The 16,714-nt window shown below is 41.4% G+C and overlaps 1 protein-coding gene and 1 pseudogene across 7 annotated transcripts in view; one reads left to right on the top strand and one right to left on the bottom strand.

The window, feature by feature from the left end:
• The window catches only part of ILRUN (inflammation and lipid regulator with UBA-like and NBR1-like domains), a 111,122-nt gene that overhangs the window by 70,245 nt on the left and 24,163 nt on the right, over positions 1 to 16,714 (top strand). The window lies entirely within an intron of this gene.
• Positions 9,678 to 10,398, bottom strand: LOC129144239 (large ribosomal subunit protein uL30-like; annotated as a pseudogene).

Below are 16,714 nucleotides of genomic sequence, written 5' to 3'. Positions count from 1 at the left end.
CAACCTCCGCCTCCCAGGTTCAAGCAATTCCCCTTTCTCAGCCTCCCGAGTAGCTGGGATTACAAGTGCGCACCACCATGCCTGGCTTATTTTTGTATTTTTAGTAGAGATGGGGTTTCACCATGTTGGTCAGGATGGTCTGGAACTCCTGACCTCGTGATCCGCCCACCTTGGCCTCCAAAGTGCTAGGATTACAGGCGTGAGCCATCACACCCCGCCTGATATATTAATATAATGGGGGATACATGTCGTACGTTTGTCCAAACCCATAGAACGTACGACATAGAGTGAATCCTAACATAAACTACTGACTTTTGGTGATAATGGTGTGTCAGTGTTGGTTCATCAATTGTAACAAATAATACCACTGTGGTGCAGTATGTTGATAGGCAGGTTGTGCATATGTGGGGGAAATATCTCTTGGTTTTGCTGTGAACCTAAAACTGCTATAAAAAAATAAAATACAATCGGGCAAAGCGGCTCATGCCTGTAATTCCAGCCCTTTGAGAGGCTGAGGCAGGAGGACTGCTTGAGGCCTAGGAGTTTGAGACCAGCCTGGGCAATATATTGGAAGACCCCCATCTCTACAAAAAAATTTAAAAATTAGCTGAGCATGGTGACATGCACCTGTAGTCCTAGCTACTTTGCAGGCAAATGTGGGAAGATTGTTTGAGCTCAGAAGGTCAAGACTACAGTGAGCTGTGATAGCACCATTGCACTCCAGCCTGGGCAACAAAGAGAGACCCTGTCTTGGAAAAGAGAAAAAAAGGAATCTGTTAAAAAATGCCTCCTGGCCGGGTGCAGTGGCTCACACCTGTAATCCCAGCATTTCGGGAGGCCGACCCAGGCGGATCATGGGGTCAGGAGATCGAGACCATCCTAGCTAACATGGTGAAACCCTGTCTCTACTAAAAATACAAAAAATTAGCCGGGCGTGGTGGCGGGTGCCTGCAGTCCCAGCTACTCGGGAGGCTGAGGCAGGAGTATGGCATGAACCTGGGAAGCAGAGGTTGCAGTGAGCCAAGATCGTGCCACTGCACTCCAGCCTGAACGACAGAGCGAGACTCGCTATCTCAAAAAAAAAAAAAAGCCTTTCAATAAGAAAAAATAATGAACAGTAAGAAATAATAACCTTTGAGGTAGGATAGGCTGGAAGGACTTTCTCAAATATGGGAAACTTTACCAAATTTAGTCTTTTAACTAAATTAAATTCATGTTTGGCGATTGGGAGAAGGTACTTCATTTCTAAACTGAAAGAAGGTGGGCAAAAGCATAAACTCTGGTTAAGCATGACTAGTACACTTTGGGCATTCTGTGGGAAAGAATGGGAGATAGATTGGAGATTACAGTACTTTTTGATGAAGATTAGCACCCACTGGTCATCTGTAAGAGAGTTGAGTAGCTAACCATCACAGATCAAGGTGTACAACTTCAGCATGTCTGACCAAGAGAACGTGTCTACTCTGCACATCAGATGTGGGCGAGTGGTTTGACTGCCTTTTGTAGGATTGAGATGTCCAGATGGCCATGAGGGAGTTCTAAGTACCCCTATGAGAGATGTTGATAGACCTACTCAGTTTGGTGCTGAATTAATGCCCCCAAAGCTCTGTGCTCACATTTGAACTAGGAAAATACCTTGGCCCATGAAGGGCGTGTGGTGGAGATGAGAAGGAAGGGATGCTTGGTAAAGCTGGATAAGACCAAAGAAATGAAGAAGATAGTGGGAAGAAATAGGAAAAAAAGAGGGGAAGGGGGGAGGAGGGAAAAAGAAGAAACATTAAGGAAGTTCTGCTTTGTTGCTATATTCAACTCCGACTTCTGTCAGTGAATTTGATGACTAAAGAGCTAGTGTAGTTCTCTTTGGAGAGAATGTTGATGGGGAGAGGTTACTATGTTATTTGTTCTGCTGGTTCTTGCACTGGTCCAGCTAGGTTTGTGATATTGATGGGGAGCAGTTTCCTTGAAGCCGGAAACAAAGCCCATCCTCTTTCAGGAGGAGAGGGAGGAGAGAGCAGAGTTAACACAATGTATTATCTAAGATCTCTCGGAAGCAAAAGCTTTCACCAAGAGTAACTAGTTACCATCAGTAATGATGTTTTATACTTTTTGTTCATAATTGTATCCAAAATAGGGTTTGAGTTTCTTTTAAAAGACCAATGAGGCGTATATCTTATTTTGTTCTTAATTGTTCAAAACTAACACATTAGCTCTGTAGAAGTTAAACCTCACCTTGGAAGATGTACCAGAGGAATGGGTGGTTGTTGTTTTTAAATGTTTGGAATTTAAAGTTGAATTATGTGGCTGGGCACGGTGGCTCACACCTGTAATCTCAGCACTTTGGGAGGCCCAGGCAGGCGGATCACCTCAGGTCAGGAGTTCGAGATCAGCCTGGTGAACATGGTGAAACCCCATCTTTACTAAAACAAAAACAAAAACAAAAACAAAATTAGCCAGGTGTGGTGGTGCATGCCTGCAATCCCAGCTACTTGGGAGGCTAAGGCAGGAGAATTGCTTGAACCCGGGAGGTGGAGGTTGCAGTCAGCCGACATCACGCTATTGTGCTCCAGCCTGGGCAAGAAGAGTGAAACTTCATCAAAAAAAATAAAAAAATAAATTAGGTAATTAGTTGGTAGTCTAGAATTTGACTTTCTAGTTATAGAATTAATAAATACTTGGAAGTATTTCTTCAATATCTTATTCTAAATTTTACCCTTTGATGAAAATCTCACAGATATCAAGATGTACCAAGTATGTCCCAATTATACTGGTTGGTAAATTCATCAGAATTGGTGAAGGAGGCTGGGCACGGTGGCTCATACCTGTAATCCCAGCACTTTGGGAGGCCAAGGTGGGCCAATCACTTGAGGTCAGGAGTTCAAGACCAGCCTGGCCAACATGGTAAAACCCCGTCTCTACTAAAAATACAAAAATTAGCTGGGCATGGTGACAGGCACCTGTGCTCCCAGCTACTTGGGAGGCTGAGGCACGAGAATCGCTTGAACCCAGGAGGCAGAGGTTGTGGTGAGCCGAGATTGCGACACTGCACTCCAGCCTGGGCAACAGAGTGAGACTCAAAAAAACAAAAAGAAAAAGAAGTATTGGAGGAGTAAGAATACCAGCCATTTGTCTTCCTATTTGCATATAAAATGGACAATATTTAAATTTTAAGCCTTTTTATCCAATGTTATATTTAAGTGCTTTTCAACATTAATGCCAAAATGATTTTATGCCAGCTGTATAGATTTGCCTCTTAATGTACTGTAGCTATCATTTTGATTTCCTGCATATCCTTAAACACAATTGTACTTTGAAATTTAAATTAGTAATTTAAGTTCTTAAGTGTAGTTTCATGCTATATTACGTTTTTTTGTGGTAGTGCTATTACCCACTCAGATTATGCTTTTTTTCGTAGGCTATAGAAGTTTAAATTATTAGGATAATATTTCCATCTTTTCTGCCAGGAAGTGTTTTCTCCATGAGTATTAGTTATTTTCTGATTAGTGGAACTCTCAAAACTGACCAGGGGTGGGGTGGGATTGTTGCAAGATGTCATCAATAAGCACTAGACCAGGAGTAAAAAAGATCTGACTTCTAATTCTGCCACATAATAAATTACTGCTTGGCCTTCAACAAATAACAGAATCAGTAGGCCTCTGATGTTTTTGTTTTTGTTTTGATTAATTGTGGTAAAATAACACATACAATTTATTGTAACCATTTTTAAGTGTACAGTTCACTGGCAATAAGTATATTCACAAGCATCACCACTATTCATCTCTAGAATTCCTTTCATCTTGCAAAACTGAAACTCTGTACCCATTAATAATTCTCCATTCCCCTTCACCCCAGCCATTGGAAACCGCCATTCTACTGTCTCTGATTTTGACTACCTTAGGTACCTCACATACGTGGAATTATATAGTATCTGTCCATTTGGGACTACTTTATTTCACTTAACATTATCAAGGTTCATCCATATTATAGCATGTATCAGAATTTCCTTCCTTTTAAAGGCTGAATCATATTTTGGTGTATATATATACTACATTTTGTTCATTGATCTTTTACTGGACACTTGGGTTACTTCCGCCTTTTGGCTATTGTGAGTAATGCTGCTATGAATGAACAGGGGTGTACAAATATCTCTTTGAGACCCTGTTTTCAGATCTTTAGTTTATATACCTAGAAGTAGAGTTACTGGATCATTTGTCAATTCTATATTCAATTTTTTGTGGAATCGTATTGTTTTACAAAGCAGCTGCACCATTTACATTCCTAACAGCACACAAGCGTTCTAATTTCTCCACATCCTCACCAACATTTGGCATTTTCTGATGTCTCTAGGAAGCAAAAGCTTTCACCAAGGGCAACTAAGGATTTTTTTTTTTTTTTTTTAGTAGTAGCCATCATAATAAGTGTGAGGTGGTATCTCATTGTGGTTTGATTTGCATTTCCCCGTGATTAGTAATGTTGAGTATCTTTTTAAGTGCTAATTGGACATTTGTATTTTTATAGAAATGTGTATTCAAGTCCTTTGCCCATTTTGAAATCAGGTTGTGTTTTCTGTTGAGTTGTAGGAGTTCTTTATATATTTGAGATATTAACCCCTTATGACATATATGATCTGTACATATTTTCTCTCATTCCATGGGTAGCCTTTTACTCTGTTGATTGTGTCATTTGGTGCACAGTTTTTAATTTTGATGTCTAATTTATTAGCTTTTGGTGTCATGTCCAAGAAACCATTGCCAAATCCAATGTGATAAAGCTTTTCCCTAAGCTTTTTTCTAGGAGTTTTATAGTTTTAGCTCATATGGTTAGGTCTTTGATCCATTTTGAGTTAATTTTTGTATATGGCATAAGGTAAGGGTCCAACTTCATTCTTTTGCACGTGGATACGCAGTTTTCTCAGCATCGTTTTTTGAGAAGACTGTCCTTTCACCATTGAATTGTTTTGGCACCGTTGTTGAAATCATTTGACCATATACACAAGGTTTGTTTCTGGGCAGTTTCTTCTATTCCATTGGTCTTAATATGTCTGTCTTTCTGCCAATACCACACTAGTTTTTTTTTTGAGCTGGAGTCTTGCTCTGTCACCAGGCTGGAGTGCAGTGGCACGATCTTGGCTCACTGCAACCTCTGCCCCCCTGGGTTCAAGTGATTCTCCTGCCCCAGCCTCCTGAGTACCTGGGACCACAGGGGTATGCCACCATGCCTGGCTAATTTTTTTGTATTTTTAGTAGAGACGGGGGTTTCACCATGTTTAGCCAGGCTGGTCTCGAACTCCTAATCTCAAGTGATCTGCCTGCCTCGGCCACCCAAAGTGCTGGGATTACAGGCATGAGCCACCGTGCCGGGCCACTTTGTGATAAGTTTTGACATCAGGAATAAGTTAGTCTTCTTTTTCAAAATTATTTTCACTGTTCAAAATTTTTTAGCCTTAGTGATGCTAAGATTAAAGGATTCAGGTGGTAACAGCCTGATCCCTCCATTGCAGAGGGATCTCTGCAATCGATATTTTGCATAATTGTTTCATCAATTTGTGATGATTGCCTAAATCATTTCATTAGAAGTTACAAAGTAGCGATTCCTTCTACTTTTATTAGCTGGAATTCTTTTGAAGTGGGGGAATCCTTTTGTTCATCAACAGTGACTTATCTTGAAATTTAATTTCTACCAAAAAGGCTGGTTAAATGCTTAATTCTTTACCTTTAATTTTCAGTTGTTAGAGTAAGAAGGTGATGCTCTTGTTGCTTTCAATGAAATTAATGAAGAAGAAGAATTAAAGATTTGGTTTGATTTCCCCCTTTTTGTAAGTGTCGTTATAAACTCTTAGATTCTGTATATGAAACCTGTTTTAGTTCATTGCAGATAGTGGCTAAGGAATATGTATTTTTAATACAGAAACCACATGATCTTGATGGAGGTGGTTGGTCTGCAGAGCAGACTCCTATAAAGTAGTGTTATGGATTTTAAAACAGTTACTGTTTTGTTGTGTATGTCTTCCCTACCAAAGATGGTGTCCATTAACAAGTTAGTGTCCGGTCTTATCAAAGGCAGATGTTATCAACATAATTTATCATTATTTTAAAATGTATTATTATTTTTGAGACAGGGTCTCACTTTATCATCCAGGCTGGAGTGCAGCGGCACAATCGTAGCTTACTGCAGCCTCAAACGTAAGGGCTCAAGTAGTCCTCCCACCTCAGCCTCCTGAGTAGCTGGGACTACAGGCATGTGCCATGATGCCCAGCTAATTTTTAAATTTTTTTTGTAGAGTCGGAATGTAGCTGTGTTGCTACACTTGTGGGCTCAAGTGATCCTTCTACCTTAGCCTCCTGGGAGGCTGGAGGCTACAGGCATGAACCACTGTGCTCTACAATAATTTATATTTAAATTAGCAATATTAAATGTTAACGCATCTTAGTAAGGAGGTATTTTCTGCCTTCAATTTACTGTCATTGTTATAGTTCTCCAGGTTAAATTAGACATACCCGATCCTCAGACGTTACCCTTAACAGTGACTCTAACTTCCAACAGGGCAACACAGTAAGCAGTTTTTTAATGCTACTTATGGTGCTAAGTACTTTTGCATTAATAATTTGCTCCTTATTGAGCACCTGCCTTGTGCCAGTCACCATCCTAGGGAATTTCCTTATCTCCATTTTTACGGTGTCTCACCTTGACCTAATTTTATTTTTTGAATATGTGAAACATTTTGTGATTCCTAAGTCAAAACTTATTTACATAATATATTTAGATGGATATAATATATATCCATCCCTGCCTCCTTCAGCTAGTCCCATCCTCCTGCTATAGGGTACTCATTTTTATTCATTGTTTTTTTCTTTTAGCAAACACTAGCAAATGTATATAAATTTGCCCCTTTTCTAACACAATCTTATAACTACAGATATTGATCTGCATCTTAACTTTTTTTTTTTTTTTTTTTTTGGAGACAGAGTCTTGCTCTGTCACCCAGGCTGGAGTGCAGTGGTGCGATCTTGGCTCACTGCAACCTCTGCCTCCCAGATTCAAACGATTCTCCTGCCTCAGCCTCTCAAGTAGCTGGGACTACGGGCCCGCACCACCATGCTCGATTAATTTTTGTATTTTTAGTAGAGACGGGGTTTCACCATGTTGGCCAGGCTGATCTTGAGCTCCTGACCTCAGGTGATCCACCCGCCTCAGCCTCCCAAAGTATTACAGGCATGAGCCACTGTGCCTGGCCACTTTTTTTCACTTAATATGTATATCCTAGAGAGCACTCTTAAAAGGTAATAGAGGCCAGATGTGGTGGCTCATGCCTGCCTTCCCAGCACTTTGTAAGGCTGAGGCAGGAGGATCACTTCAGCCCAGGAGTTGAAGACCAGCCTGGGCAACAAAGGGAGACCCCATTTCTACAAAAAGTAAATAGTCAGGCATGGTGGCAAGTGCCTGCGTGTAGTCCCAGCTACTCAAGAGGTTGAGAGGGGAGGATCACTTGAGCCCAGGAGGTCAAGGCTGCAGTGAGCCATGATTATGCCACTGCACTCCATCCAGCCTGAGTGACAGAGTGAGACTCTCTGTCTCAAAAACAAGTTAATGGAAATCTTCATTTCTTCTGTGATACAGAAGAAATGAAGATCCTTCTATATATATATATTCTGTGTACCTACTGATGAACATTTGAGTTGTTTTAAATTTCTTGCTGTTAACAAATAATGCAGTATTCTTAATTCTCCTCTTCTAGCTTCTCCCTCATCTCTCTGCCCTCCATCGTAGCAAAACTTCTTCACAAATGTACCAATAATAATTGTCTCCACCTCCTGATCTCTTACTCTCACAAATTCTATGTAGCTGTCTATCCCCATTACTCCGCTGAAACTGACTGCTTTTTTCAAGCTCTCCAGTGACCTTTGTGTTGCTACATCCAATGGTTTGTCCTTAGTACTCTACTGACTTATTAGCAGCACTGGACTCAGCTGGTGACTCTGTCCTCTGTCCTCTTGAAACACTCGTCACTAGGCTTCTAGAGCACCATAGACTCCCGGTTTTCCTTTATTGTCAGGGCTGTTCCTTCTCTATCTTTTCTGATGCCCTTGTTATTGAATGAATACATCTCTTCTCCTTCCTTATGGTATCAGCTGATGGCTGAGCCAGGTGGGCCCATTTCAGGGGAGGGCAGTCATGCAAGAGGGAAGACTGTAAGGAAAGGGGTGATGGGGTCTCTGCATCTATGAGCTGGAATGAGGGGGAGGAAGAGAGGAAGGCATCTAGGTTCAAAGATCACCGGGAACAAGCCTGTAGTCTGACAAAATCAGATTATTGATGTGATGCAGTGAGTGAAGGCACTTCAGAGGAACTGTGGAATGCCATGAAACAGGAAGGAGGAGGGAAGCATCTTTTGTAGGGCTTGGGTTCTAGCTAAAGGATTCTGAGGAAGCTTTAAGGGATGCTTGGTAGGACAGGGGTCAGTTCTGGATTGGTTGCTGTTTCTGAGACAGGATTAGGTGAAACAGGAATAATTAGGGTTTAGGTGTTGACATGAAGCAAGGGCAGTTTAGCAATTGGGTATTCTCAGTAATAGATGGCTATAGCAAACTAGGTCTGGAAGCATTATTGGTACTAAGGCAGTAGCCACACAAAGAGAGGGTCATTAGGACATTTTACTGCTGCTGCATGACCTTGGGAGAAATAATATTTCCTCTTAACTTTGTACTTGTCTTTATCTGTGTCTGTCTTCCCAGTCCAATTATGGGAGAGTTGCTTTTTCCTTTTTCATTCTGAACAGATTTTCATTTTTCAGCCCCAGCCAGGTTTTTACTCTTAATTCCATGGCACTGATTTCCTGGATTTGGGAAGCAAGGACCCTTGTTTCCTAAGATTTGAGATAAATAAGTGATTAAATGATTGCTGTACTGCTCCCTCCCCGTGTTTAAGGGAAAATCTCATATTTTTGAAATAGGGCATAATGTGGAAAAATTGTGAAATAGGAATAGTTTCTTTGTTGTTTCCTCTTCAGTTCTCCTATCAGTGCCTTTCTTAGGCTTCTCTTCTTTCCTGTGTGAACTTGTGCCCATTGGTTGATCTGATTTGTTGCTCTGATGATTAGATTTAAGGTAGCTTAATACGTTTTTTGAGGGGCATTTGCATTTTAAAAGGAAATTCCTGGGTATAATGCTAAATACTAAGGAACAAGTTTCTAATGCACATTTGAGGTAAGAGGTGGTAGGGAGTGAGAATGGGTAGGGATGCGGAGTTTCAGTGGAGGTTGTCCTTCAGCGGTACTCTGCTGCTGGTGGGGTCTAAGCCTCGGAAATCAGGAGGTCACTGAGAAGCTGATGAACTGGAGCCTATCTCTAGCCTTTTCCCCTTTAGGTGCTGAGGCATAGGTGGCATGTTGACAGATGTGGTGAAAGAATCTGAGTGCCCAGACATGTGTCAGGGGAGCGTGGCTACTGTGCTGAGTAAATTATGTGGCAGTGCAGACTAGAAGTTGAGACTAGACAGATCAGCACCGGGACAACTGTAAGTTCCTTCTTTTCACAATGGTATGCACACACTGCTGCCTTAGCAGTTAAGAGACACGCACAAAGATGTCAAGACCTGCTCATAATACTGACTTTTTTTTTCAATTTGAGAGCGCATACTGTTTATTAACTGACTAGATTAGAAAAATAATCATGATAGATGCCTTAGTTCATTCTTCTATTAAGCGTGTTGATCTGGTCCACCCTGTTGCCACCATCTCCACCTTCTACAAAATGGGTAGTTTTTTCTTCATTCCACTTAATGCGGAAGATAATTTGAAGGGCCACAGGAAGTTATTTGCTTCTTTGAAGCATTTTCCAACAGTATAGATCTCATGATCAGATCCTCCATGCAGGTGATGCCATATTTACCAAGAGGTCGAGCAATCAAAGTGTTGTCTGTCAGAGCAACTCACTTCTTATTGATTTTGCCATAACCATGCTTGTAGATTAGTTCATTTACTGACTTCAGATTTGGGTACTCCTATGCAATATATGGTTCTACAATCCTCAGCATGTTAATTGAAGCCTTGTTGAGCTTCACAAAAGTTCCATTAAAGATTTGATGAAGGCAAAGAAGCTGCAACACCTTTCAGACCTTTGGGTTCACACCATTGATACCTCTGATCCTAATGATAAACGCCAATTTGAGTTCTGCAGGTACATAGAAGTTGCTAGCTTTTCTTGCCATCCTTGCCATTTGAATTTCAGTTCTGTGCATCTGCTTATATTCCTTGTGATAGATAAGCTTCCTCCTTGCCTTTCAAAGCATCTTTTGGGCAAACTTCTTTCTCAGGCGATTGATCTTCAGCTCTGCAAAATTCCTTCGCTTTTTCTTAAGGGTTTCTGGCACAGCAGGAACCTTCTTCTCTTCGACACCCTCCATGGTTCCAGCCTGAAAAGAGCATAATACTGACTTTTGCACTGCCTACTGTTGGGGCATGTTTCAGTCCACTTTCAAGCCTTTCTCACTGAAGCTAGATAGTACATACCCAGGTTTTCTATAGAGATGAAATATGAGCCTGTAGCTTATAGCTCAGCAGCTGACTGCAGCCAGACCCCTTTTGTTTCTTAATCCTTAGGGGAAGTGTGAAGTTCCTGTTCTGCTTTGAAGATGGGTTGATCTTCCTAAAGGATTTGAACCCACAACCTTCAAATCTGGAAGTGGCCTCCACCATAATCTTCCTGTTGACCTTCACCAGGCTTTGCCTCCTGATGCCAGGGCATTCATGTCTCACAACTCCCAGGCACAAGGAGTGGTGGTTGCTCTAAAGATCAGAAGCGTCCAAGAGTTTAGTCTCAGCTATACCTTTAACCACTGGGAGGTGTCCATGTACGTTAGATTTTTGAAGTGGTCCCTTCCCAAGTCCCCTGACCTTTCCCCTTGGGAAGCCCAGAACCAAGTGGAAGCCTATTGATGAAGCAGTTTATTGTTTGGCTTAAGTGGTTTCTCTTTACAACTGCTGGTCAAAAGCAGGCTCTGGGATTAGTCAAGCAGCCTCAGCCCAACATCCACATCAAGATGATGGTGGTTCGGTTGTACAGTCATTGATGTAACCCTAGTTTGAAGACTGTTAACTGATCTGTAATGCTCTACTGGGAAAGGGAGCGTTTCCCTGCAGATAGGACTGGCTTCTGTCTTCAGCTGATAAAACGGTGTTTTTGAGGCTTCTAAAGGACTTGGGCGCATGATGGTTCCCTTTTTGCCCTGCTACAACCTTGTTCTACCCCTCGCTAGATATCAAAACACTCTCTTTTGCTAGTCAATTCTCTCCATAGAAAGTGGTCTGCATCAGCTCTATTGCAGTTTTTGTTTTTGTTTTTGTTTAAGATGGAGTCTCGCTCTGTGTCCCAGGCTGGAGTGTAGTGGCATGATCTCGGCTCACTGCAACCTGCCCCTCCCAGGTTCAAGTGATTCTCCTGCCCCAGCCTCCCCAGTAGCTGGGATTACAGGTGTGTGCCACCATGCCTGGCTAATTTTTGCATTTTTAGTAGAGACAGGGTTTCGCCATGTTGGCCGGGCTGGTCTTGAACTCCTGACCTTAGGTGATCCACCCACCTCAGCCTTCCAAAGTTCTGGGACTACAGGCGTGAGCCACCATGCCCGGCCTCTGTTGCAGTTTTACCTGTTAATTTCTGAAATATGATTTTCTAATACTGTACCAATTTATTTTAGTATATGTTTTGTAATAATTAGGTTTACAGGAAAGTTGCAAATATAGAGTTCTTATATACCCAGTTTTTCCTATTGTTATCACCTTACATTATCATAGTACACTTGTTAAAGACATCAACATTGGTATATTACTATTAATTAAACTCCAGACTTTATTTGGATTTCACCAATTTTTTCACTAATGACCTGTTTCTATTCCAGAATCCAATCTAGGCTACCACATTACACTTAGTTGTCATGTGTTCCAATCTCTTCTAGTCAGTGACAATTTCTCAGTCTTTCAGTGTTTTTCATGACCCTTGACTGTCTTAAGGAATACTGGCAAGTATCCTATAGAATGACATGTAATCTGAGCTTGTCTGATGTTTTCCTCATGATTACACTGATGTTACGGGGTTTAGAAAGAATACCACAGAGGTAAAGCACCCTATCAAGGGTACTTGATATTCATCTATTGTCATTGGTGATGCTAACCTTGATCACTTGGTTAAGTAGTATGTTTGCCAGGTTTTTCTGTTGTAGAGTTACTGTTTTTCCTTCTCCCTATGCAATTTTTTGGAAGCGAATCACAAGGCTAGCCCACTCTCAAGGAGGGAATGGGAGATGTATAGAATTAAGTTCTACCTCTTGGAAACAGGGAGTATCTACATATATTGTTTGGAATTCCTCTGTTAGGAAGTTTGTCTCTTCTCTCCCACTTATATGTATAGCACTGTGGATCCATGAATATATATATATAAAATATAATATATAATAACATATAAAATATATATAATATACATTATATATATATATTATTATTTTTTGAGATGGAGTCTTGCTCTGTCGCCCAGGCTGGAGTGCAGTGGCGTGGCCTCTGCTCACTACAAGCTCTGCTTCCTGGGTTCACGCCATTCTCCTGCCTCAGCCTCCCGAGTAGCTGGGACTACAGGTGCCCGCCACCATGCCCGGCTAATTTTTTGTATATTTAGTAGTGACGGGATTTCACCGTTTTAGCCAGGATGGTCTCGATCTCCTGACCTGGCGATCCACCTGCCTTGGCCTCCCACGGTGCAAGGATTATAGGCGTGAGCCACCGCACCCAGCCAGGATTCATGTATGTTTATTTTATACTTTGGATTGTGACTTAAAACTATGTTATTTATTATGTTGCTCGAATTGTTCCAGCTTTGGCCAGTGGAAGTTCTTTCTGGTTGGTTTATATGTCCCTGTGACATGCCCTTATCCTTTTGTTCTTTGACCACTTTCTTTCTGCTACTATAGGATGTTTCAGATTCATCTTGTATTTTCCATGCCCTAGCCGCAGAATCAGCCATTTATCCAAGGAGCTCTTGTACTTTTTACTGGAGAATCCTATATAGAAACCAAAATCTGGGCACTGGGTATGTTCATTGCTACTGGGGTGTCATAACTTCTAGTCCTTCTTGGCAAACAGAGCTAGATAATACATGTATGCACACCAACTTTTGTATATGGACGTATCTACAACTGATTCTGTATTTCTTCATCTATTATAACCAGGAACTTATATTGACATCTCTGACTTTAATTCAGTACCACAGCATTCATTTTTAGAATGCCTTCCTTTCTTGCTTATCTATAATATCTTCAAAAGTGAGAAACCTTGTTCCCACTATATAACATCCGTTTACTTATTTGTTCAGCCCCAGTATACACTGACAGCAGTTTCAGAATTATATCCCATCAGAAACAGATTTACCAGTTGGGAATGTTGCACTGATTTTTACTATTTTATTTTACTGGAGAAATTGTAGATGTGTATATGCTGATTATGATGTGATTTGACCTCTGATGCTAGCTTTTACATGTATGCAGACATTTTTTATCTGACCATAATCTGTGATGTCTTTGTATGTCAGTATGAATCGTTGAGATTATGGATGTGAGCTCCAACTTAAACATTTTTCTTTTATTCTCTTACACTTATTTTAAAAATTTGTTTGATTGGCTTTGGTTTTGTTGTTGTTGTTGTTGTTGTTGTTTTTGAGACAGGGTCTCACTCTGTCACCCAGGCCAGAGTGCAGTGATGCTATCTCGGCTCACTGCAACCTCCACCTCCTCTTAGGTTCCAGTGATTCTCATGCCTCAGCATGCTAGGTAGCTGAGACTACAGGTGCACACCACCACATGTAACTAATTTTTGTTTGTTTTTTTTTTTTCCTTGAGACGGAGTCTTGCACTGTCGCCCTGGCTGGAGTGCAGTGGCGCAATCTCGGCTCACTGCAAGCTCCGCCTCCCGGGTTCACGCCATTCTCCTGCCTCAGCCTCCTGAGTAGCTGGGACTACAGGCGCCCACCACCATGCCCGGCTAATTTTTTTGTATTTTTAGTAGAGATGGGGTTTCACCGTGTTAGCCAGGATGGTCTTGATCTCCTGACCTCATGATCTGCCCGCCTTGGCCTCCCAAAATGCTGGGATTGCAGGCGTGAGCCACTGCACCCAGCCAAATTTTTGTATTTTTAGTAGGGATGGGGTTTCACCATGTTGCCCAGGCTGATCTGGAACTCCTGACCTTAAGTGATCCACCTGCTTTGGCCTCCCAAAGTGCTGGCATTACAGGCATGAGCTGCTGTACCTGGCCTCTTTTATACTTATCGTCCAAGATTAAGAAATAGGAAAGCTATGTTTTCTCTTTAGTAATTTATGATGTATTTCTACAAAAGGAAGTTTATACTATAATAATGAGGTTTTGTCATCTGTAAAGGGACAAGTTGAATGAGATAACATTTACAGTACTTTCTAGCTCTAATGTTCTGTCTCTGGTGCTTTTTATTTTTATTATTATTATTTTTTGAGACAGGGTCTCACTGTTGCCCAGGCTGAAGCACAGTGGTACAGCCTCGACCTCCTAGGCTCAGGCTATCCTCCCACCTCAGCCTCCCAAGTAGCTGGGTCTACAAGCATGTGCCACCATGCCTGGCTAATTTTTGTATTTTTTGTGGAAACAGTGTTTCACCGTGTTGCCTAGGCTGGTGTTGCCATAGGCTGGTCACAAACTCCTGAGCTCAAGCAGTCTGCTCACGTTGGCTTTCCAAAGTGCTGGGATTACAGATGTGAGTGGCTGTGACTGGCCTCAGGTGCTTTAAAAGAAAATCTCCTTAAGGCCAGACATTTTAAAATCAGGGTCTCCATTTGCTTACTAAGTCCTCATTGTGTTCTCATGGCACATGATTCTACCTCCTTGGCTACTTCTCTGGGACATTTGGTGGTCCATTCTTCCTGTTGGTGCCAAAGATCATATGTCTGTGGGTAAAGATACTATGGCTTGGGAAATGGGACTGACTTAACCATAGCTTTAGTTCCCTGGGTATTTGGGTTCCCACGTTCCTGTTAGGTGTGAGTTTTTAAAGCTATACTAAAAGCTGGGTGTTCTCAGTCTGCTTTAACTTAAATTATGACCTTGAGCTCATCACTTTTACCTCTAGACTTCAGATTTTTTAAATCTAGAAAATGAAGCAGTTTCATTGGATGATCTCTTCCACTTGTGGTTTTATTATAACAGATGGTAAAGTATCTGGCTAGCAGCTAGTTCTTATCTCAGTAGTCAAGGCATTCTGGTAAGAATTGGGAATGGTCATTGTCTATGAAACAAGCTTATTAGGCCATCTTTACCTTTTCTTTACTTTTTCATTTGTTTGATTAAAAATAATACAGTAGGCAGGGGGTGAACGCATTCTGGAATATAAGGTCTAGAAGTGGTACAAGATGATTGAGATTGTACCACGTAGAAGTTGTATTTTGCTGTTCATGATGACCCATTGCAGCAGTAACTTAGGAGGGTCAGAACTGATATTTATTGTTGGTGTTTATAAATCAGTGGCTTCTCAAATGACTTTCCTTTTATAGCTACTATGTAGAATCTATGTACAGAGCTGAGCAATAGCCAACGCAAAGAGATGGGGAGGTGGCTTAAGTATGATAAGTTCTGGTGAGTCATACTAAAGACATTTTTGGCCAGTGCAGTGGCTTATGCCTGTAATCCCAATACTTGGAGAGGCTGAACCAGGAGGATCGCTTGAGCCCAGGAGTTTGCCAACCTGGGCAACATAGTGAGACCTCATCTCTACTAAAAATTTAATTAACAAAAAAAAAAGGACATCAAAAAGAAAGAAAGAAAGGAAAGGAGAGGGAAGGAGAGGGGGAGGGGGAGGGGGAAAGAAGTCTCACTGTGTTGCCCAGAATGGTCTCAAACTCCTGGGCTCAAGTGATCCTCGTTCCTCAACCACCCAGAGTGCTGGAATTACAGGTGCTAGCCACTGCACCCAGCCTAAAGATGCTTTAGTTCTAAAGGGAGAAAAGGGGTGGTGGTAGGTCATTAGTCTTATTTATGGATAACAGCTTTCAGAATAGCTTTTTCATAAGCGTTTAGCTTCCTGAGCTAAGAATGAAGCATATGACTGTAGCTTAGTAGCTGTGTGCCAAATCTATCATGTACTTACAAAAGAATTTATTTTTAAAACAGATGGGTGGTAGACAAGGAGGAGTAAAAGTACAGGTTGAGTATCCCTTATCTGAAATGCTTGAGACCAGAAGTGTTTCAGATTTTAGATTTTTTTGGATTTTTGAATATTTGCATTATATCAGTTCATCATCCCTAATCCAAAAATTCAAAATCTGAAATGATTCAATGAGCTTTTCTTTTGAGTGTCAGATTGGTGGTCAAAAAGTTTTGGATTTTCAAATTAGGAATACTCAGCCTGTATTGTAAGACAGGGCTTATCTGTTTGGGAAAAACAAATAGTAGAGTGAAGGAATGCTGTCTTGTGTTAGAAAGCTAGGATAGGAGAGCATGGAATGATTCTCCCTCAGGCTGCCTGCTATTGGATTGTCCCACTTCATTGGATTGATTTATGAGATTGAGCTTTGAACACAGGTCCTCTGACCCACTATTCCTGGCACTGTCCCAGATTTTCAAGGGAAGTGGCACACTACATGTGCGGTGTTAAGTCAAGAGGTTTAACTTTTATGTTGCTAGTTTACATGGGGATTTATATTTTCTTTTCTT

This window comes from Pan troglodytes, chromosome 5 (assembly GCF_028858775.2).
Source record: "Pan troglodytes isolate AG18354 chromosome 5, NHGRI_mPanTro3-v2.0_pri, whole genome shotgun sequence".
Lineage (NCBI taxonomy): Eukaryota > Metazoa > Chordata > Mammalia > Primates > Hominidae > Pan > Pan troglodytes.
The sequence above is the reverse complement of the archived record's forward strand: the minus strand, read 5'-3'. Positions and strand labels throughout refer to the sequence as shown.